The sequence below is a fragment of the Rattus norvegicus genome, chromosome 9, assembly GCF_036323735.1.
Source record: "Rattus norvegicus strain BN/NHsdMcwi chromosome 9, GRCr8, whole genome shotgun sequence".
NCBI classification, from domain to species: domain Eukaryota; kingdom Metazoa; phylum Chordata; class Mammalia; order Rodentia; family Muridae; genus Rattus; species Rattus norvegicus.
Window position 1 is genome coordinate 33,282,891 of NC_086027.1, and position 24,243 is coordinate 33,307,133.

At 40.4% G+C, this 24,243-nt stretch overlaps 1 pseudogene; it reads left to right on the forward strand.

Moving 5' to 3' along the window:
• Positions 1-1,710: 1,710 nt before the first annotated feature.
• Rpl10a-ps8 (ribosomal protein L10A, pseudogene 8) lies at positions 1,711-4,876 on the forward strand (annotated as a pseudogene).
• The last annotated feature ends 19,367 nt before the right edge of the window (positions 4,877-24,243 follow it).

The following is a 24,243-nucleotide window of genomic DNA, read 5'->3' on the forward strand; positions in this document are numbered from 1 at the left end:
GGTAGTAAGAGACTATCTTCATTCAGTAGTGGGCTTTTCGAGAAGCCATGCCCCAACAGAAGAACTCACTACTGAGCAATCAGTAGGTGAAGGTTTCAGAGGCACTAGCCCTTGGTAGCAGATCCTTTCCCCTTCGGCCTGGACACTGCTCTGAGCTAACCCTCAGGGATCTGGCCAAAAGGCACCTCCAGCAGCTGTGCTCAAGGAGAAGGCCTGTGTCAGCACCATTTATATCAAGCACACTCAGAACGTCTGTGTCAGCAGCATAACTGGCATGTCAGCACCTCTATTTTACACCCCCTAAAATGTGTGCAGTTTAATTAGACCACAGCCAGGGAATGGTTTGTTGATGGCTTAACCTGGAAGTAATGACTTCCTAAGGGAGACATCGCTGCCCCACTATGGGGAATCGTCTAATATTTTTCTTCAAAAAGCCAACCCTTAATGGTGTGTTCCCTCTAAGAGATTATACTCAAAAAGCAATAACTTTACCCCCCTGAATCTAGCAGAATATTTATGGTGAACTTGGATCAATAATTTGGACACCTGCAGCCTCCTGTGCTCTGCTAATATCAACTTCAGTCAAGTAAGTGCTCTATGTTCTTCCCCAAGAAAGTTGTCTTGTTTCTCTGCTCCATTTGAATGGGGAAAAGAAAGCTTCCATAGAGAGTGTTAGCTGAATAACAGACTGTTTTACAATCCAAGGGAGGCTGGCTTGAGGAGGCCTCAGAGAGAACAGCAAGTTTCTTTGAAGGCAGAGAAGATCAGTGAGCCTCGAAACACTTAACATTTTCAGAACTCTGTCCTCTTTTCCCCTAAAGTATTGAGTTTGTTTAAACCATTCCTTAATTTAAAAAAAATTCTTTCTCACAGTCTCACTTTTTCAGTGCCAAGATTGACTAAATGAAGGTTTAAAAAGAGATCATTTCAAGTTCATTCTCAAAAAACTTCCAAAATTTTGCTGTGTAGGAGTGGGACAACAATGTATCTGAGGAAGAATTCTATCCAGTTAGGTTTGGAAGATAAAGAATCATCTAAAGCTCTTCCTGTAGGGAGCAGGATGCTAGGAATAAACATCAGAGGAGAGTTCAAACTGAGCTAAGACTCCTGAAGCAGAAATCACAAGTTTATGATGGTGACAACCAGATACTAACTTCTAACAAAACAGAGTAGGTGCCTTCACAGAAGTTCCTCTCTGACCAGTAACTGAATTCCTTACATCTCAGTGTCTGGAACCTCCTTTTTACATCATGAATCAAAAATGCATGTTCTGGAATGCAGGAATAGAACTACATGAATACATACAACATATACTATGCCCAGAGAGGGAGGGACCATGGGATAGAAGAGATGGAGAAAGGGAGGGAGGGAAGGAGGGAGGGAGGGAGAGAAAGAGAGGGGGAGCTTTTAGAGCATATGTTTTCTTCTCTTGTTTTATTATATCTTGATCCAGGGTGGGGATATATATATATCTCCCAGAGTGTATCTGACCTTGATATCCTCTTGCCTCAGCTTACCCAATGATAGGATTACAGGTTTGGCACCATCATGCCTCATTAAAGCGCTGTTGTTTGTTGAAGTAATTTTATGGTGTAGTCTACAAGTGTAAAAAGGATTACTATAATGATTTGGGCCAAGTCAGAGGTCTCAACTGTTAACTGGGAAGTTTCCACACCAGGGTCGTGACAGAGATTCAAAAAGAATAATGCGATGGTTAGTACGGGACCAATATTCCCAGGCAATAGCTCCCATAGTCCTACTAGCTCTTATATAAAAAAGGATGAAGATATTTTCTTTAGTGCTACCAATATATTTTCATCATTTTAAAGCTAGACGTTCAGAGATACCATTCTGAAACAGCCAGAGTTCTGGACTGGAAGGCCTGGTTAGGAAATATTAGGTGTCATGTGCTACTTTGTTAACACAGAAAAATAAATTTTACTTGAACTGCATCTTTTTGAAGGCTCACAAATTGCTTTACTGCTGTCATGACAGAGCCACTCTTCAGTCACTTTGAAGAATTATAAAGGACACACACCAAAAAAAAATCTCTGAAGATGAAAGAAGGGAATGTTCTCCTCCCCAATAAAAAGGGAAAAAGAGAGTCATGGGGAATTACAGACTACTCATTGAGTACAATCTCCAGAGCGAACGATCAAACAGGCGTTGCCATGCCCCCTGAGCAGTGGGTACTGGGACTCTTTGGACAGCATCATATTAACTAGGATGATGAAGAGACTTATAATAATTTTGAGCAACTGTTAACACCAACAGGGTTCTAAATCTATTGCACTGAATAAATATCACAGTACTCTGGATGTGGGCTGTGCCCCACATCTTCCAGAGACTCCCCCATGCAATTCCGAGTAATCACACTTTCATTTGTTGGATTCTTAGACTTCTTATACTTATCAGGGTCCCTTGAAATCTGAGAAACTTAAAACTGGGGTTCAAAAACTCCTAGGATATTTGTATCTATAGTCAATGTCACTTAGAGAAGCTGTTTGACTCATGGGTCCCTACCTGTTGTAATCCGTGCTTTGGTAGAGTCTGTTGACATGGAAATGTTGAAAATCTGGTCCACAAAATCCTATTCTCTATCTTCCTTGTGTATAACTGATTACTGAATATCCAGACAATTCAGTTCAGTTAGTTGGATTGAAATAGTTGTCCAAATTCTCTCCAGAACATCAAATGAAAAGGTGGGAGGCTCTTCTCTGGCTTTCCAGGCTTGAATAGCTATAAGCAGCAAAGTCTCTCAGGGACATCATGTACTTGGCAGTGCTGAAAGTCCTTTATGGGAACCAGTGCATGTAGTAGACATTTCTGGAAGGAGTGGAGTTGTAGTTCATCCCAAAAAAGCATGACACACAGAAGGGCAAACTTCTGGAGCATTATCAGGCTCAATTCCACACACCACATTTTCTGCTGTGTTTTGGGAACCAGTAGCACTGTGATGAACCCAAAACTGTGGACATCCTCCACATGGACATCCAATCACTGAGGAACCTTCATCTTTTTTTTTAACCAAAAGGATACCAAGAAGCCTAATGCCTTCTTGGCCTCTTAATCTCTTATCAAGAAAAACAAAGGGCCTAGTCCTAAACAAGACAGGTAAATTCCCTTCCCTACTGAGACACAATGAAAACATGATGGCCAAAGTCAATGACATGAAATACATGATCGAGTTCCAGATGAAGAAGGCGCTGTGTCTGGTCATTGCTGTCAGCCATGTGAAGATGACTGATGAAAGCTGGTCTGCAACATCCACCTGGCTGTCAGTATCTTGGTGCTCTTGCTCAAGAAGAATTGGCAAAACGTCTGGGCTTTGTACATCAAGAGCATCATGGGCAAGCCCCAGCATCTCTACAAGGATGCTTCAATAAACATCCATTAGTTATGTCTGTGATTAGGGGTAGGGTGTTTGTAAGCAAAAGAAAGAAAGAATGAAATAAAGAAAGGAAGGAAGAAAGAGACAAACTAAAGAAGGAAGGAAGGTAGACACCTAAAGACGAGGAAGAATCATGTAGAGATTTGTGTTGTTAAAGGGTAGAATGGAATGAATGACTGAATGTTCTCTTAACCCTTCTCTTTAGCACAGTACATGTCTCTTCTTGCAAGGCCTAGAACTACCAAGAGCCTGTAGGCCTAGACAGGGACCTAATTCTAATTTCTTCCTTTTCAGATACTCTACTTTATAACCATACATACTACCTCAAGTCAACCAGATGCCTCAAAAACCTATAAGGCCTGGACCTATGGTGTCACATTAGGGCCCTGTGACCAGACTCTGATTTTACAAAGTAACCAGGGGAAGGAATTATTTTTGCTAACTGGCACCATATTTCTTCTATGGGATTGTATGAGGTTGGGCTGTGAGAACTGTGCCAACATATTGATGTAGGAGCTCTACACAACCTACGTGTCCTTGTTGAACAAAGTTATGAATGTTAATAATGTACACTTGCTTTGTGAAACTTTGTTATATAACTAATATGAATACCATATAAATACTTGTGTATATATACAAATATATATAGTTCTTAATAAATATAATAGGGTCACTATGCTATAAACTTAAATGTATGACATTCATATTGGACAAATTTCTTATTATAAGTCACAGTAGAGAGAACCTTCTTTAATGAACTATGTATACCTAAAAACATATTTGATATTTTGAATAAATATCAAAACCAGTATCAGAAAATGGCAGCAGCAACATAGACATCCTCGTTCAACATTAAAGTTGCATTGTTTCAATGAAAGCTACAACTTCAACCTGATAGCTGTAAAGGGATAAAAAACATCTATAACAAAATGTTTCTTTGTAACTCTGTTTATGCTGTTTGGATCCAGTCAGGAGACAGCAGACCAGATTGCTGAACAGAGTCAGAAACTCAAGTTGAGAGTACAAGCCACACTGGAGGACAGGTGTTGTAAGAATTAAAGTAGCATAATAAGCTCCATTTTGTTTGTAAGACTCCATTCTAAGTTAACTTACCCTTAGAGAGGCATGGCCCCACCCTTGAGATGTCAGTGGCAAAATAGACACAGCAGCTACAGCTAGCTGATAACAGCAGAGTGGGCTAAGAAAACATCAGTCCTTCCCAGGTTAAGATGCTCCTTTTTGATGTATGGGTCCCTCTTTGCAGTTTGACCAGGTGCTGTAAACGAACTAGTCTAAAGGCCAACATTCCTTTTACCCTCTTACCTTCTCATGTAACACCAAGGCTTGAAAACCTCTACTTGTGTTTTTTTTTCTTTATAAACCCCCTCCCCCTAGACCTCTGGGCTGCTCTCCTATCCTGTTGCATCAGGAAGGTTTGTGGCCTGAGCTCAAGCTTGAATAAAGACTCTCTGTGCTTAAATTGAAGTTGTGGTTCCTGGTGGTCTTTTTGGGGTTTTTGAGATCTGTGCATAACATTGTGCAAGTGCATCTTTCAAACTCAGCCAACCACGTTGTCCTCTTAGGTCCCCTGCAGGCAACTTTCTGAGTCTAAACCTTAATGCAACATCTCAGAGCACAGCCCTCACATTTCATCATTTCTGCCTCACCCACCATCTTTCATTGGCTTTATTTTGTTACACGTGAATGATCAATAGTTAATCCTATGATTTTATAACCTAAATAAAAGCTTTCACCCTGTAGGAAGAAAAAGATAAGTCAAGAAAAATAAATAAATAAATAAACATTGCAAACGTTTATGTGTGACCCTTGAACATGCCAAGTATAGTTTAAAATCTTCTTTAATCCACTCAGTCAATTGTGATAAGTCAACACATTAGTGCTGTCAGTGTCTGCTCAAGCCTGCAGAATCAAACGCTGTGATTCAAGCTAAAAAGAAAGTTTTCATGCTGGAATAACTGTCAATTATCTCATGACCCCCCACCCCCAATCCCAGCTTATGGGAGCTCATTAAAGCAGCATTTACTCCTCTTAAACATCCACCCACAATTTACCATCAGCTATATCACTCACTAGTTATTCTTACTAATAAAGTTTCCCAATGTACACTCCCCTGCCCCCATTATTTTAAGAGTGAAGTGACTAGGAACAGGGAGAAAATAAGCTTGTTCATCACATTTTATCCCTTTCCCTGATATTTTTTCTCCTCTGAGACACCATAGCTTTTTGATGTTCACACTGTCTGTGCATGTCTGTGACATCCATCACTGAGAGCCTTACCTGCCAGGACAAAGGCACTGTGGAGAAGCGAGAGCCACTGCTAGCCAAATCCCTTTAGATTGTGTCAGAATGAGCGATGGTGGTGAGAGGTTGCAGAAGAACCCAGGACCCGTGAAATTCTAGGATGCTTTATCTACCTTGGAATTTGTGCAGATCTCCTGGATTGGGTATTTTCTTTAAACATTTTTCATATTCAACATAATCCACAATTTAAGTCTAAGTCATTCAACATCCCAAGCTCCTCGACTAAGAGTACTTTTCTGTATTTTGTTATCTGGTTTCATGGGCAAACAATGATTTGGCATTGACTTCTGAATACCTTGAGACAGAATAACAGCTCTGCAAGGAAATGGTATGAGGAATGGAAAAACGCAAGCACTGTCTGGTCATTGCCTGTGTTGCTTTCCTCAGAAAGGAGAACTGTTGGGTTCTCTGCTTCATTTATTATAATGTTCTGTGAGGTTCTATATGATTTGTTTCATTTTCCACTGTTGTTTAGTTATAGTTCTTTAACACACACACACACACACACACACACACCACGGGACACATGAGATAGGATGTGTATCATCACACATGGTAATATGCTCTATCTCTGTGCCTATGAGTAAGGAGGTTCGTGTGGAGAAAAATCATTTGGCCACAGCTTAACATTTAGAGCTACTTCAGTGCTGGGAGCTGTCACCATCTCCAAACAATACTTAGCATAGAGTCACATAAATATCCTCAGAGGACATTCATCATTCACGTATTTCCAATGAGTCCTGTTGCTTCTTGAAAATAAGATTCCTGTGGGGCTGGAAGAATGGCTCAGCAGTTAAGAGCACTGTCTGTTCTAGAGGTTTTGAGTTCAATTCCCAGTAACCACATGGTGGCTCACAACCATCCGTAATGGAATCCGATGTTCTCTTCTGGCATGCACGTGTATATGCAGATAGAGCACTCATACACATGAAATAAATAAATTTTCAAAAAAGAAAAAGAAGAGGAGGCCCTTGAGCCAACCATTGGTGGCTCAAGTCTTTAATCCCAGCACTCAGGAGGCAAAGCAGAGGCAGGTGGATTTCTGAGTTTCAGACCAGCTTGGTCTACAGAGTGAGTTCCATGACAGCTAGGGGCAACACAGAGAAACCCTGTATCAAAAAACAAACAAACAAACAAACAAAAATTAGCATCTGGTATATATGAATGGTCTTGATGTAAGCATTTTAAATATACAACAATTAGGCAATAATTCTCAAGAACTTTGTATTATTTCTTCAGAATTTAATCCCTGGAGCTCTAGACAACTGGAAGTAACAAACGTTTCTATTACTAAATCCTTTGCCCTGTTGTTGTTCTAAGCAGCAGCTCCAATCAGGTCCCTCCTTTGCTCCCAGTCTTTACCATCACACTGGCTGTATGTACTTCCATGCAGGTAGGTGTCTGTCCCTCCCACACACAATGGAAATCCAAAGGCAGGATGCTGCCTGTTGAAGCCAGAGGACAGAGAAGTGAATGCTTCGAATGCACCATGTCAAAGACCAGCTGACACCTAGAACACAGTGACCACATGGCTATCATGCGCAGCTTAGAGCCTTTGCCTACTTCGTTTACAAAGCAGATGTTGGCTCTTCAATCATACTGATTCTCAAATCTTATTGCCAATTTTACCAATTGTCCATAAGCATGCAATTTCATTAAATCTTAACGTGAGTGTGGCCGAAATGAAAGTTTAATTCTTGCCGAACCGTATCCTGAAAAATTTCAGAAAACTCCGTGATGCAAAATCATAACACCAAACAAAGAAAACCAAACAAGTCTGTCAACCGGACCATGGGAAATGGCACTGTTTTCAGATGAGGAAACAATCTTAAACATCTAGAAATGTTTTCCATGAAGGTTGGATGCAAATGCTGTCAAGTCTTGGCTCCATCTTGAGGAAATCAGAGCAGGAGAGTTCAGAATCAGATGGCTCTCCAGACAAAAGGAGAAGCTTGCTTCTCGTTAGGAGACTAGCAAGCTAAAGGTATACTTGACTGTTTAGGAACATGCATGTGTGTTCCTAACTTCCCATAGGTGACTTTTTTTTTTTTTTTGGTTCTATTTTTCGGAGCTGGGGACCGAACCCAGGGCCTTGTGCTTCCTAGGTAAGCGCTCTACCACTGAGCTAAATCCCCAGCCCCCCCATAGGTGACTTTTAAAGCATAAACTAACACATTCCTGATAAAAAGTACTGCATGCAAGCTTTGTCTGGGTCCCCAACTGCTCCACTCTCCTGTTAGCATTGCATCGCCGGGTTAAAACACTAGCAACACCAACTGGGGAGGAAAAGGCCTGTTTTATTTGGCTTACAGATTAAAGTCCATCACCCAGGGAAGCCAAAGCAGGAACTCAAGGGAGGAATCTGTAGGCAGGGACTGAATCACAGGCTGGGGTGGGTGTGTGAATCAGGGATAGGGGGTGGGAAGTGGAGGGGGTGTTCTGCTTACTGACTTGCTCTCTGTGTTTGCTCAACTTGCTTTCCTATTCAGCCTGAGGCCAACTGCCTAGGGAAGGCACCCTCCGCAATGGTCTGGGCCTTCTTCCTACATCAACAGTGAATCAGGACAACATGACACAGACACGCCCACAGGCCAGTCTGGAGGGAATTCCCCCTAACTGAGATCCTTTCTTCTCAGATGCTTCCAGTTTCTGTTAAGTCAACACAAAACCAACCAATACACCATGCCACCTATGGAAATGATTTACCTAATAAGAGACCTGAGTGTTGAAGACAAGACCTATGGATTTGGGCCCTTCAATGTCACTCCTAAGACTAGGCACACAAACTTATTCTAGGGTTGACCACACCAATAGCTTCCTTCCTTTGTGTCTAAGTACCTACAAGTTGGGCTTCCAACACATTTAACAATAATATATTTTTATATAGCAATATAACAATTTTAGACGTCCCTTCGTGTCAGGTCCTGAGGACAGGAGAGTGAGCGAACAAAAGCATATCCTAGACTTTTCTAGAATTTACAGCCTAGTTTGTCAATGGCTGGAAGGGACTATGAGTACGAACTTTACATTTGTATCATGGTGACATTTGTATTACAGTTCATTCATGATGAATTAATCATGGTGGACAGACAGGGGCATTAAAGGTAGAGTACTTTCAAGGAAATAGGCGTAATTCTTTCGTGAAATGTCAGGGAGAATATGCCCTCCTTTGCCGTTGTCAAGGTCAACATTTGAAGCTGAGGTCCTCGTCTCAGTAGGGAAAGCCATTTCATCGGGTAGTTCCCGAGCCAAGTCAGGTGTTTACCTCGTAGGTCACAGAGTAAAAGTCTCATGAGCGGTGTGCTCCAACAGTGACACGGAGTTGAAGATTATTACTTTATTTATAAATTAGGTTTATTCATAAATTTTAATTTATCCTATAGCCTTACGCTTATTTGTATTCCAGAATCCACTCTTGAGCAGGAGAGAAGAGCGTGGACTTTTCCCTGATAATGATCCAAAAAACGAAACCCTCCCTGGGAATGCCCCGGGAAAGGACTGTACCGTCATTATTACCCGTCAAGTGTTTCATCCACTGGGGACATCCTGGCTGAAAGTCATTGGTCTGACAGGAAAATTCAGGAACGGACCCCAGCATCTTTAATTTTGTTGAAGGTTCTGTTTGAAATCATTTACAATAAAGGGCAAAGTGAATTCTCATTCTCCAAGGGGGTAAAAAGGAGATAATTTAAGATGTAGTTATTAAATGGCCCAGGAGAAATAAACTCACATCAAACAAAGCTGAGTCTGTTATTTCTGCAAAGCCTTTTCTTCCTCTGTTCCTTAAAGAGCAATCGCACTGATCCGGAGGAAATTTTATTTTTATCCTTTCTAGCTTAACTTCTGTTTATTGCAAGGGAGGTTAATATCTTCCCTAAACTTGGGTTTTATAACACGGCATTAGAACCTGCCAGCTAACATCTTATTGGGATACCTGGGGTGAAACGGAAGACCATTGGCTTGGGCCTCCTCCTCTAAACCTCAATTTTCAAAAATGCTTTCAGTGTTAATTACCTCCCACAGCCAAGCAGCACGAACCAGCCTCCCGACAACGCGAGAGTGTTGTATCATCAGACAAGGGCTCGCTTAGACTTCACTGTCAAATCTAATGTCTCGCGGTTACTGCCCAGAGTTAGGCCGCCTTCATCAATTGAATTCCTCACGAAAACGAGGACCTCAGAAAGTAAACTTGAATTTATTAGGAGCAACCTTGCAATCAAAATCTTCAGCCATGGGGGCTTTCTAACGCAGTTCATTCAAGACCATGCTGCTCAGTCGTTTTAAGACTGCATTTTCTAGACTATACGCAGGTCTCTTCCCATTAGAGGGGAAAAATTGAATGGAATGCAATTCATGCAATATTAATCACTCACTCTACTTTACAGCTTAGTAATAAAGTTATTTATGCTGCCAGAAGCATTTTATGACATTAACAGTGGGAAGACGGCAGCAGGCAGGTGGACTAAATCTGGAGCACTGACAAAGGGCAGAACAACAGTGTCTCTCTGCAAGGCTACATGACAGGGCCAGGTCCGAGAGGAATGACCCTGGGATAAATTCTTTGTTTATCCGAATGAAGAATAATTGATGTCTGAATCAATCTCCATTCTGTCTTCCAGAACAAATGAATAGCAGGAATTATCATTTAGATTAACATAGTCTAGCTATAAATCCACTAGCTGTCAATCAAAAATCTATCTCTTTCTCACATCAAATATACCCTTTCAGGTCTAATTATGTATTCTGGGTCTAACTCTTCACGTATTAGCACAAGTTACACCCTGGACTATTCACATTTATTCACATGGGCAGATTTTTATCTGATTATTTTATAAACCTTTATCTGTGCTATTTTATTTTTCTTTCTACATCCGATGCCAACTAGAATGCAATAATGTCGTCTTGTCCAGGGCTCTGCTGTCTCCCACAGCACCTGCTGCCACAGTAAATAAGAGACAGACACAGACGAGGAATCTGCAAATAAAGGCACACAGAGCTAGCATTTTGCCTGATAGGTTATACTACTGTCATTTTCCATGATCAGATGTGGACTGTTCAAAAAAAGAAGGAAGCCACGCCATAAATAATTCAGAAGAGAAGACCTAAAAGTCATTTATATTTTACTTGGAGATGCATTAAGGCCGGCCGCGTCTTTATAGAACGGTGCAAATATAAAAGCAGTCAACAAATGACAAACCGTGTGCTGTGGTAAGCGAAAAGATGAAAAGGGCACAGGGACATTTGTCGTGTCTGCTCGGCTTTCATCCCCAGTCTTTACAGCTTCGTAATGTCCTCTGGGGTAACCCCCTGCCCTATTTGGTGCCGTCCAACTCCCGCAAACCCAGACATTACCCCAGACTCCTCCATCTCACTTCCCTGTAATTGCTGGCAACACCTAAAGGCTGGCACCTTGATAAGTCTTAGACGACCTGCCCTCTTTCCTGGGTCTTTGAATTGCAGAGCCCAGAAACACAGAGACCATTCCCGAACTGGCACACGCACACATGGGGTGCTAAGATATTTAAATTCCGTGAGCATCAAACGGGTGTCTTTTGGTCTAATTTTGGTAATTAGTTCATATATATGTATATATTTAATGAATATATTGAATATAGCATATATATATGGCGTATGGACACTTGGAGTATGAACACTTGTTCAGTTGTCCTGGATCCCACTGGCAGTACCCATCCCTACTGTTCAAGACGGCCCACTGCCCACTTTCCCTTGAAGGCTAGCCCTTTACTAAACTTTCCAAACCAGTGGTTCTCAAGAGGCTGTGACCTCTTTGCGGGATGAATGACCCTTTTCCAGAGGTCTCCTAAGACCATCAGAAAACACATACACATTTACACTATGATTCATAACTGTAGCAAGATTGCAGTTATGAAGTAGCAATGAAAATAATCTTGTTGTTTGGCGTCACCACAGCATGAGGAACTGTATTAAGTGTTGCAGCATCAAGGAAGAGGAGAACCGCAGTTTTAACTCTCTAAGTGCTTTGAAAATCAAAATATACCAAGGTATAGGTTATCCATCCAATGGTCTCCAGAAATATCTCCGTCTACTTATTTAAAATTTCATACCTCTGAACTGGAGAGGCATAATGTAATCAATATCTCATAAGGCTTATGTGAAGTTGTAAAGTAATAATCCAATCCTAACACTCAGCAGAATATCATGGTAACATAAATCTTGTCTGTCTCCTCAGATTGTCTACACCTCTTACCTTGCAGGCATCCCTGACTACTGGGAGCCCTCCTTAGCCACTCCAGGCCGCCGAACTGAAAGTCTAAGCAAACAGTGAAGGTGTAGTGTAGGACACTGAGATGGAACTCACACCCTGTGGAGAAAGCCACGATCATTGAGGTAAGAGAGATCCAGGCAGATGAACCCAGAGAGATCTGGGCAGACGAACCACGCTCTATTCTGAGACTCTGCATGCTCCCTGTAAGATAGGGCTTTTGTTTCTTTTCCCTGTCACGGCTGTGGGGGTGAGAGGGGAGTGTTGAGAATTAAATTCAGTGCTCTGAACTTAATAAGCACTCAACAGCAGAACTACACTCACAGCTCATGAAGGTAAGCAAAAACAAAACTAATGCCTCTTTTTTTTTTCTTTTTTGCTTTTAAACACTTTTCTTTGAACAGGTGTGCACTTGTCTGAAATGCACGTGATAACCACCACCCTATGAAGACGACACTATAATCACACACTTGTGTAACAGTTAAAAACGTAAATCGTTTGAAATGACTAGCTCCCATGTATTGATTTGTGTAAAATATTTTAAAATACCACTCAGCACTACGAATTTGGGGGTTTGTTTCCTTTTATTACTGCTCTTTGAAATTTACCTGTTTCTTTTCTCCTCCTTATCCTTCCTCTTTAACTTTTTTTTTAAATAAGAAACTTGAATTTTTTTTTCTTTCTGTTTAGGAAATAGTCATGTGGCTTGATCCAAATAGTTGCTGAAAAATGTATTCTGCTGTGGGAGATAGTTTTCTGTTCAGAGTGTTCCTGGGAACAATCTCTCTCTTACATACCAACTGAAGCAGAAGGGTTGGGGTTGGCTGGTTAAAGGATTTTATAGGAGAGGTATGAGGAATGGCATAGTTGATTGTAATTTACACACTAAAATACAAAGCATTTACTGTGATGAGAATTTCCTTCATAACAATGAAAAATCATGGCCTTTTGTAAACTGTTATGTAACAAATGAATGTTAAAATAGACTTTAGCAGTTTTACATACTTAGAAAGTGTCACAGATACAGTGCTTGCTTATATCTAATGAGTAACTTTATTCTATAGGAAATTAAAAGTCTAATTAAATTTACTTCATCTTGTGAATGGCTTTGGGTTAAATTTTTTTAAAGGTGAAATGAGACTTTTTTTGGTATTTATTTACAAGGCTGGCTTACATGTTAAACACAGTCTGTGTTAAGAAATTAATATGTTACATTATTTAATAAGGGAGGTATCTTTTAGTCTGAGAATTCAGCTCTGCATTGAGGACAAACTAGGGAATTCAGCTTCACAAGAACAGGTTTCAGGCATTGATGTCACTGCAAACCCTAAAGAGAAAGGTGACAAAGCTCCTCAGAATGACAGGGCACTGAGACCTAATAGGAAATGTAGTCGAAAACATGGATTTTCCTCAAAGGTAGACTTCACACTGTGAACTTGGGAAGTCTTTAAATGAGCAGCTCTTTAGTTCTATTTCTTCCTTATTTGCTTCTCTGTTAACTGCTATTACTCTTAACTCTATAAATTATCAACTCCATTAATATGCTGTAATCACTTTTAGTAAAATGCTGTTGCAAATTGTTTCAATTATGTTTTCATTTAAAATATACCTCTACATGGATAAAATATAGTAGCTGACTTTGATTTATTAAAAATTGTAAAGGATTAGAATAATTTCTCTTTTCTTTTTTTTGTTATTGGATATTTTTATTTACATTTCAAATGTTATCCCCTTTCCCCCACCCATCTACCCACCCCTTCCCACCTCTGCACTCTGACATTCCTCTATATGGGGGTTCGGTCTTGGCAGGACCAAGGTGTTCCCCTCCCTTTGGTGCCCAACAAGATCCATCCTCTGCTACATTTGCAGCTAGAGCCATGGGCCTATTCATGTGGACTCTTTGGGTGGTGGTTTAGTTCCTGGGAACTCTGGCTGGTTGCTATTGTTGTTCTTATGGGGTTGCAAGTCCCTTCAGCTCTTTCAATCCTTTCTCTAACTACTCCGATGGAGACCCCATTCTCAGTTCCCATTCTCAGTTCAATGGTTGGCTGCGAGCATCTGCCTCTGTATTTGTCATGCTCTAGCAGAACCTCTCAAGAGACAGCTATATTAGGCTCCTGTCAGCATGAACTTCTTGGCATCAGCAATACTGTCTGGGTTTGGTTGCTGTACATATATGGGCTGGATCCAGAAGTGGGGCAGGTTCTGAATGGTCATTCATTCATTCTCTGCTCCAAACTTTGCCTCCATATCTCCTCCTATGAATATTTTGTTCCCCCTTTTAAGGAGGACTGAAGCATTCACACTTTGATCATTCTTCTTTTTGAGCTTCATGTGGTCTGTGGATTTTATCTTGGATAATACAAGTTTTAGTGCTAATATATACGTATCATTGAATGCATACCATGTGCAGTTTTTCTGTGATTGTTACCTCACTGAAGATGATATTTTCTAGTTCCATCCATTTGCCTAAGAATTCCATGAAGTCATTGTTTTTTAATAGCTGAGTAGTACTCCAATGTGTAAATGTACCACATTTTCCATATCTAATCCTCTGTTAAAGGGTGTCTGGGTTCTTTCCAGCTTCTGGCTATTATAAATAAGGCTGCTATGAACATAGTGAAGCATGTGTCTTTGTTGTATCTTAGAGCATCTTTTGGGTATATGCCCAGGAGTGGTGTAGCTGGGTCCTCAGTTAGTACTGTGCCCAAGTTTCTGAGCAACCTCCAGGCTTATTTCCAGAGTGGTTGTACCAGCTTGCAATATCACCAACAATGGAGGAGTTCCTCTTTCTCCACATCCTCACCAGCATCTGGTGTCACCTGAGTTTTTTTATCGTAGCCATTCTGACTGGTGTGAGGTAGAATCTCAGGGTTATTTGAATTTGCATTTCCCTAGTGATTAAGGATATTGAACATTTCTTAAGGTACTTCTCAGTCATTCGATATTCCTCAGCTGAGAATTCTTTGTTTAACTCTGCACCCCATTTTTAATAGGGTAGTTTGATTCTCTGGAGCCTAACTTCTTAAGTTATTTGTATATATTGGATATTAGCCCTCTATCAGATGTAGTATTGGTAAAGATCTTTTCCCAATCTGTTGGTTGCCATTTTGATGACAGTATCCTCTGCCTTACAGAAGCTTTGAAATTTTATGAGGTCCCATTTGTTGATTCTTTTTTTTTTTAATTTATTTTTTTTATTAACTTGAGTATTTCTTATTTACATTTCGAGTGTTATTCCCTTTCCCGGTTTCCGGGCAAACATCACCCTAATCCCTCCCCCTCCCCTTCTTTACGGGTGTTCCCCTCCCCATATTGCCGCCCTCCCCCCAACAATCTAGTTCACTGGGGGTTCAGTCTTAGCAGGACCCAGGGCTTCCCCTTCCACTGGTGCTCTTACTAGGATATTCATTGCTTCCTATGAGGTCAGAGTCCAGGGTCAGTCCATGTATAGTCTTTAGGTAGTGGCTTAGTCCCTGGAAGCTCTGGTTGCTTGGCATTGTTGTACATATGGGGTCTCGAGCCCCTTCAAGCTCTTCCAGTTCTTTCTCTGATTCCTTTAACGGGGGTCCTATTCTCAGTTCAGTGGTTTGCTGCTGGCATTCGTCTCTGTATTTGCTGTATTCTGGCTGTGTCTCTCAGGAGAGATCTACATCTGGTTCCTGTCAGCCTGCCCTTCTTTGCTTCATCCATCTAGTCTAATTGGATGGCTGTATATGTATGGGCCACATGTGGGGCAGGCTCTGAATGGGTGTTCCTTCTGTGTCTGTTTTAATCTTTTCCTCTGTATTCCCTGCCAAGGGTATTCTTGTTCCCCTTTTAGAGAAGGAGTGAAGCATTCACATTTTGTTCATCCGTCTTGAGTTTCATTTGTTCTAGGCATCTAGGGTAATTCAAGCATTTGGGCTAATAGCCACTTCTTAATCTTAAAGCATAAGCCATTAGTGTTCTGTTCAGGAAAGTTTCCTGGTGCCCTTGTGTTCGAGACTCTTCCCCACTATTTCTTCTATTAGTTTGAGTGTTTCTGGTTTTATGTGGAGGTCCTCGATCCACTTGGACTTGAGCTTTGTACAGGGTGATAAGCATGGATCAATTTGCATTCTTCTACATGCTGACCTCCAGTTGAACCAGCACCATTTGTTGAAAATGCTATCTTTTCTCCATTGGATGGTTTTAGCTCCTTTGTTAAAGGTCAAGTGACCATAGGTGTGTGGGTTCATTTCTGTATCTTCAATTCTATTATATTGATCTACCTGCCTCTCTACCAACACCATACAGGTTTTATCACTATTGCTCTGTATTACAGATTGATGTCAGGGATGGTGATTCCCCTAGAAGTTCTTTTATTTTTGAGGATAGGTTCTTGTTATTCCAAATGAATTTGCAAATTGCTCTTTCTAAATCTATGAAGAATTGAGTTGGAATTTTGATGGGGATTGCATTGAATCTGTAGATTGTATATGGCAAGATGGCCATTTTTCCTATGTTAATCCTGCTAATCCACAAGCATGGGAGGACTTTCCATCTTCTGAGATCTTCAATTTCTTTCTTCAGAGACTTGAAGTTCTTGACACAGATCTTTCACTTGCTTGGTTAAAGTCACACCAAAGTATTTTATATTATTTGGGACTATTGTGAAGGGTGTCATTTCCCCAATTTCTTTCTCAGCCCCTTTTCCCTCTGAGTAAAGGAAGGCAACTGATTTTTTTGAGTTCATTTTAAATCTAGCTACTTTGCTAAAGTTGTTTATCAGGCTTAGTAGTTCTCTGGTGGAACTTTTGGGGTCACTTAAGTATACTATCATATCATCTGCAAATAGTGATATTTTGACTTCTTCCTTTCCAATTTAAATCCCTTTTACCTCCTTTTGTTATCTGATTGCTCTGGCTAAGATTTTGAGTACTACATTGAACAAGTAGGGAGAGAGTGGGCAGCCTTGTCTAGTCCCTGATTTTAGTGGGATTGCTTCAAGTTTCTCTCCATTTAGTTTACTGTTGGCTACTGGTTTGCTGTATATGGCTTTTACTATGTTTAGATATGGGTCTTGAATTCCTGATCTTTCCAGGACTTTTAACATGAAGGGGTGTTGAATTTTGTCAAATGCTTTCTCAGCATCTAGTCAGATAATCATGTGGGTTTTTTTTCTTTGAGTTTGTTTATATAGTGTAGTACATTGATGGATTTCCATATATCGAACCAACCCTGCATCCCTGGGACGAAGTCTACTTGATCATGATGGATGATCCTTTTGATGTGCTCTTGGATTCAGTGTGTGAGTATTTTATTGAGTATTTTTTGTGTCCACATTCATAAGAGAAATTGGTCTGAAGTTCTCTTTCTTTGTTGGGTCTTTGTGTAGTTAGGTATAAGTGTAAGTGTGGCTTTGTAGAAGGAATTGGGTAGTGTTCCTTCTGTTTCTATTTTGTGGAATAGTTTAGACAGTATTGGTATGAGGTCTTCTACGAATGTCTGATAGAATTCTGCACTAAATCCACCTGGTCCTGGGCTTTTTTCAGTTGGGGGACTTTTAATACCTGCTTCTACTTCTTTAGGAGTTGTGGGACAGTTTATATGGTTTATCTGATCCTGATTTAGCTTCGTTAACTGATATCTGTCTAGAAAATTGGCCATTTCATCCAGATTATTCCGTTTTTGTAGTAGGATCTGATGATTTTTTTAATTTCCTCAGATTCTATAGCTATGTCTCCCTTTTCATTTCTGATTTTGTTAATTTGGACACATTCTCTGTGCCCTCTGATTAGTCTGGTTAAGGGTTTATCTATCTTGTTGATTTTCTCAAAGAACCAGCTCCTGGTTTTGTTGATTCTTTGTATAGTCCTTTTTGTTTCTACTTGGTTGATTTCACTCCTGAGTTTGATCATTTTCTGCCATCTACTCCTCTTGGGTGTATTTGCTTCTTTCTGTTCTAGAGCTTTCATGTGTGCTGTCAACCTGCTGATGTATGTTCTCCCCTGTTTCATTTTGGAAGCACTCAGAGCTATGAGTTTTCCTCTTAGCACAGCTTTCATTGTGTCCCAAAAGTTTGGGTATGTTTTGCCTTCATTTTCATTATTCTAAAAAGTCTTTAATTTCTTTATTTCTTCCTTGACCAAGTTATCATTGAGTAGAGCATTGTGCAACTTCCATATGTATGTGGACTTTCTGTCATTTTTGTTGTTACTGAAGACCAGCCTCAGTCTGTGATGATCTGATAAGATGCATGAGATGATTTCAATCTTCTTGTATCTGTTGAGGCCTGTTTTGTGACCGATGCTATAGTCAATTTTGGAGAAGGTTCCATGAGGTGCTGAGAAGAAGGTATATCCTTTTATTTTAGGATGGAATGTTCTATAAATATCTCTTAAATCATTTGGTTCATAACTTCTGTTAGTTTCTCTATGTCTCTGTTTAATTTCTGTTTCCATGATCTGTTCAGTGATGAGAGTAGGGTGTTAAAGTCTCACAGTCTATTGTATGAGGTGCAATGTATGCTTTGAGCTTTATTACGGTTCTTTTCTGAATGTAGGTGCCCTTGCATTTGGACCATAAATATTCAGGATTGCGAGTTTATCTTGGTAGATTTTTCCTTTAATGAATATGAAGTGTACTTCCTTATCCTTTTTGATCAATTTTAGTTGAAAGTCGATTTTATTCAATATTATAGTGGCTACTCTAGCTGGTTTCTCCTGAACATTTGCTTGGAAAATTGTTTTCCAGCCTTTTACTCTGAGGTAGTATCTGTTTTTGTCACTGAGGTATATTTTCTGTATGCAGCAAAATGCTGGGTCCTCTTTATGTAACCAGTCTGTTACTCTATGTCTTTTTATTGGGGAATTGTGTCCACTGATGTTAAGAGATATTAAGGAATAGTGATTGTTGTTTCCTGCCATTTTTGTTGTTAGAAGTGGAGTCATGTTGTGTGTCTCTCTTCATTTGGTTTTGTTGCAAGAAAGTTACTTTCTTGCTTTTTCCAAGGTATAGTTTCACACCTTGTGTTTTCCATCTATTATCCTTTTTAGGGCTGAATTTGTGGAAAGATATTGTGTAAATTTGGTTTTGTCTTGGAATATTGTAGTTTCTTCATCTATGTTAATTGATAGTTTTGCTGGATATAGTAGTCTGGGCTGGCATTTGTGTTCTCTTAGGGTCTGTATGACATCTGTCCAGGATCTTCTGCCTTTCATTGTCTCTGGTGAGAAGTCTGGTGTAATTCTGAGAGAACTATGTCTTTATATGTTACTTGACCTTTTTCCTTTACTGCTTTTAGTATTCTTTCTTTGTTTTGTGTGTTAGGTGTTTAGACTATTATGTGACAGGAGAGATGTCTTTTCTGGCCCAATCTATTTGGAGTTCTATATTCTTCTTGTATGTTTATGGACATCTCTTTCTTTAGGTTAAGAAGTTTCCTTCTATAATTTTGTTGAAGATATTTACTGGACCTTTCAGTTGGGAATCTTTGTTCTCGTCTATACCTATTATCCTTAGGTTTGATCTTCTCATTGTGTCCTGGATATCAAGGGTTAGGATCTTTTTGTGTTTTGCATTTTCTTTGACTGTTGTGTCAATGCTTTCTATGGAATCTTCTGCCCCTGATGACTAGTCTCTCTTCTATCTCTTGTATTATGTTGGTGATGCTTGTGTCTATGATTCCTAATCTCTCCTAGGTTCTCTATCTCCAGGGTTGTCTCCTTTTATGATTTCTTTATTGATTCTATTTCCGTCACCTGTTTGGTTGTGTTTTCTTGTAATTCTTTAAAGGATTTTTATGTTTTCTCTTTAAGGGCTTCTACCTTTTTGCCTGTGTTGTCCTGTATTTCTTTTTTTTTTTTTTTTTTTTTTTGGTTCTTTTTTTCGGAGCTGGGGACCGAACCCAGGGCCTTGCGCTTCTTAGGCAAGCGCTCTACCGCTGAGCTAAATCCCCAACCCTTGTCCTGTATTTCTTAAAGGGATTTATTTATGTCTTTCTTAAAGTCCTCTAACACCATCATGAGTTGTGATTTTAAATCAGAATCTTGTTTCTTCGATGGGTTGGGGTATCCAGGACTTGCTGTGGTGGGAGAACTGGGTTCTGATGTTGCCAAATGACCTTGGTTTCTGTTACTTAGGTTCTTGTACTTGCCTCTCACCATCTGGTTATCTCTGGTGTTAGCTGGTCTCGCTGTCTCTGACAGTGGCTTGACCCTCCTGTAATCCTGTGAATTAGCACTCCTGGAGACCAGCTCTCTCCAAGCAGGATTTGGGTACAGAGAGCTGTGGCACAGGTTCAGCTCTGTGGGCAGACCGAAACCGGAAGGATCCTCAAAACTAATGCCTCTTAAAATAGTTTAGTAATAAATGTAATGATGGGATTTTACACACGTGTGTGTGTATGATGTGTGTGTGTGTGTGTGTGTGTGTGTATGAAGATTTTTCCAGATGAAACATTAGAAGAATCAAATGTTTTTAAGAACCTAACAATTGGTTTATTTTCTGTTGCCTGAACCAATCAAGGAAGTTTGAAGGCTGTTTATGTCTTTCTAGCTTACACAACAATGTTGAAAGTCTTGTTCTGTTAAAAATTGTTTAAATAAAAGGTACCTACATTCTTTATCAGCTAAGAGGAGTTGAGAAAATCATTTAACCTTTCAGTGATGTTGTCTTTTTAAAACATAATAACATCTACTTCAAACATTCAAAACTGAAGAAAGAATATAATAAAGACACCTCTGAGAGCCATTGAACTGAAAAAAATCCTTTATCTAGGATTTGCATTGTTATCCAATTACAGCATGTTTAGCCTTCTCTCCAGGGCCCAAGATCTCCTCATTTGTATCACATGTCTCTTCCCACTCAATCAGTTATGCTTTGTTCAGTGCCAAGCATGAAGCAAACATTCTAAAACATAGCCAGATTCTCTGCTCATCCAGATTTTTAAAAACAAAACTCATTTCTGCAAACTTTCATTGGTGGTTGTTAGGAAGTGAAGAGTCAGAGGCAGGCTTGTAACCTGGAGGTGCAGATTTGTTGGGGAATAACCTGGTGCTAGGTTACCAGCCTGTTAGTTAACTTGAGTTCAACCTTAGGTCATGTTCTCTAGGATGCAGTCTGAACCAAGAGACTCTCAATACCACAAATGCACATTCAACTGCACAGCTACCTGTATTCCTTGCAGGTTTTCAAACAGGAGCATGTTTATTACATCACTCAGCAGAGCTTGCAAACCCAGAACCAATTCCTAATTTCAGAAGACTACAGAAACATTAGGCAATTCCTATGATACAGTCTTCAGCAATAGTAAAATCAAGCTGTTCAATCATTTTAACCATTTTGACCCATTGGCTGGTTTTGCTTCCTATGATCCACTATGAGTATTGTGACTACTCTACTGGCAGACAACTTAAAAGTCCAGTGTCTAGAATACTGGCTTTCAAAATGTCTTTCAGAGCAGGAACTTCAGCCTCAAAAGCTAATCCAGTATTCCTTGACTTCTTAGGGCACTACAGAAAATTTGAAGATTGCTTTATTGGCCTTAATGCCAATGTTCTCTGCCAGTGCCATAGAGTAGTTTCCACTGCCTCAACAGACTTCATAATCACATACCCTCAAGTCCAGGGCTTGATATTGACATGGTATGATTGGCTTGGCCAAATCAGTTGCTGTTTCTCCATCTCCAGCTCTAGGATACTTATCTCCTAGGAGACCTTTGAGAGTAGCAATGGCATTGCTGACTGTCCTTTCTATAGCATCTGTCAGATTGGGTAGGATTTTGATGTGTCATAGGAGAAATGATACTTTTTATTTTGCTTGCTTGAAAACAACCACCTGAGCGTCCCCAACAAGTGAGAAACCAACACAGTGTCCTATTTCTTCAAGGACATACGGAATCAGTTTTGGAAGAGCTACAGCACCAGATGTTCTGGGTGCTGGGGACCAGAACTGCTAGTACAGCAAGGACTTTGTCCCTCCTCTCATCTCCCTAGCCCTGTATCTATCAATTAAATTGCTTTTTTTCCTGTCCCATCATTGTTTCGATTATAGCATCTCTAAACTAACAAATGAGTCCTTGTTCAGCACAAGGAATACAATTCCTTCATAAGACTCTTCCTTTCAATTTTGTCCTAGTTTTAACTGAATAGTCTCTCTGCCACTAAATCATTCAGCAAGTGATGAGCACCTCTAAAGATCCTCAGATCAAATCAACTCTCTTTTCAGACATGAGATTTCTTAGCTTCCCAGGTTTGGTTACACGCCGTCTTAGCTAATATACTCAATAGTCCAGAAAATGACACACGGTCTTGTTGAACCAGACCACCTGTACTTCCTTGCGCAACAACTTAGGATGCCTACTTTTTATAAAAAATTTTATGTATTTATTTTATGTAAATATAAGTAAGTAGACTGTAGCTGTCTTCAGACACACCAGTGGAGGGCACTGGATTCCATTACAGATGGTTGTGAGCCACCATGTGGTTGCTGGGAATTGAACTCAGGACCTCTGGAAGAGCAGTTTCTTAACCACTGAGCCATCTCTCCAGCCTCAGGATGCATGCTTTCTTATCTACCCTTTCCTCCCTTGCATCCCCAGAATCCACCTTCCAAACCATTTCATATTGGCATCCTCCACTATCTCTTGCAGAAGCTGGGTGCAATCAGTTCTTTGTTCTCTTGCAGTTAGTCCTCCATTCTTTCACACACTTTAAAGGAACTTCTGCTTAGCCTTCGATCTTTGTTTCTCTCACTGAGTGCCCTCAATGGCAGAAGGAAAGAGACACAGTGAGGATGGGTGTATGGAAGGAATTCCTATTCATGTGCTGAGACGTGAGACAGAAGACTTGAAAATCAGACTCATCCTTACTCACTTGATTACATTTTATAACATGAGTGTTGGAAAATCTCCCACAGGACTATCAACAGCCTGTAGCAGAGGGATGAGGACTGTACATGCCTTGTGTTCTAAAATATAATCAAGGAAGGGAAACTTGTAGGGACCCATCTAATAGGAAGGTCAGCTTAGATGTCCTTTAGACTTCTAGTCTTTGCAATAGTGGAATAAATGGGCTGCAAAATCTCCTCTGGACATTGTGACTATTTGTTAAAGACACACTGCTCCTTTTCCTTTCGATACGGAACCTTGTTGGAGGCCTCAGGTGTATTTTGTATGCCATCGATACTTTGTAAATAGGCCTTTCAAACTGTGTGTGTGTGTGTGTGTGTGTGTGTGTGTGTGTGTGTCCTACTATAAGCCTAGGTGTGTGAGAGAGAGAGGGAGAGACAGACAGAGATGAAAGAGAGAGAGAGAAAGAGAGAGAGAGAGAGAGAGAGTGTTTAAAGGCCTATCTTTGGATTGTCTCAATATTCATTAGAGCTCTTAAAGGTGCCCTCTTCTAGAAAACTGCACCCCATGGTTGTAACAGGCAATACTAGGACACGTTTGTCTCAGACATAGCAAAAGTAGATATTTTTATGTGCAATAAAAGGTGACCATTTGCCTATGACACAGCATGAATCATCGAAGTTGAAGCAGACAGACAAACTAATGTATCATGCCATGGGGCATGCTAACTGCCCACATGATCTTTGGGCTTCGTTACAGCATGGCTGAGGATGGCCTCCTGCCCGTGCAGCCAAGAACACGTCTCCCAGGATCTTTGGCTATGTGAAAACACAGAGCCCGGCTGTTTCAGAGGAATGTGTAGGAGCCCGTGTGCCAATGGAAGACGGATGGAGTGGGTTTTGAAATGCTTGTGCTTGCTCTTTTCCATTTACCTCTGTGAACTTCGATGTGCTCTGCGCCTAGCCTCTGACGCTCAGAAAGTCCAACTGTAAGCATTTCTTGTGACAATCACAACAGCTGTGTGACCTCCCAGTCCCATCTCTCCTTGGTATGCAAATAGTTGAAGATGACAAGCTGGCATGGATGTATTATAACAGAATGCATTTGTAAAGATAGGTGGCAGACTGGGGACAGGGGTATGTCATTTTCTCATCTGTTTTAACATAAAAGATATATGTGTGTGTGTGTGTGTGTGTGAGTGTGTGTGTGTGTGTGTTTGTGTTTTTTTTTGTGTGTGTGTGTGTGTGTGTGTGTGTGTGTGTGTGTGTGTGTGTGTGTAGTGTCTGAATGGCTACACAAGGCAGAGATACCCATATCCACCCACAAACCAAACCACTTACCTTGACTACTTCAAGAAAGATAAACTTCCTTTCCTCTTGGTCATTGTGCTCTGGGGACACTTTTCAAAGCCCGACTTTCTGCTTGGCCAGTGCATATAAGTAGACAATGTTTGACCCTCTTAGGATCAAGTTT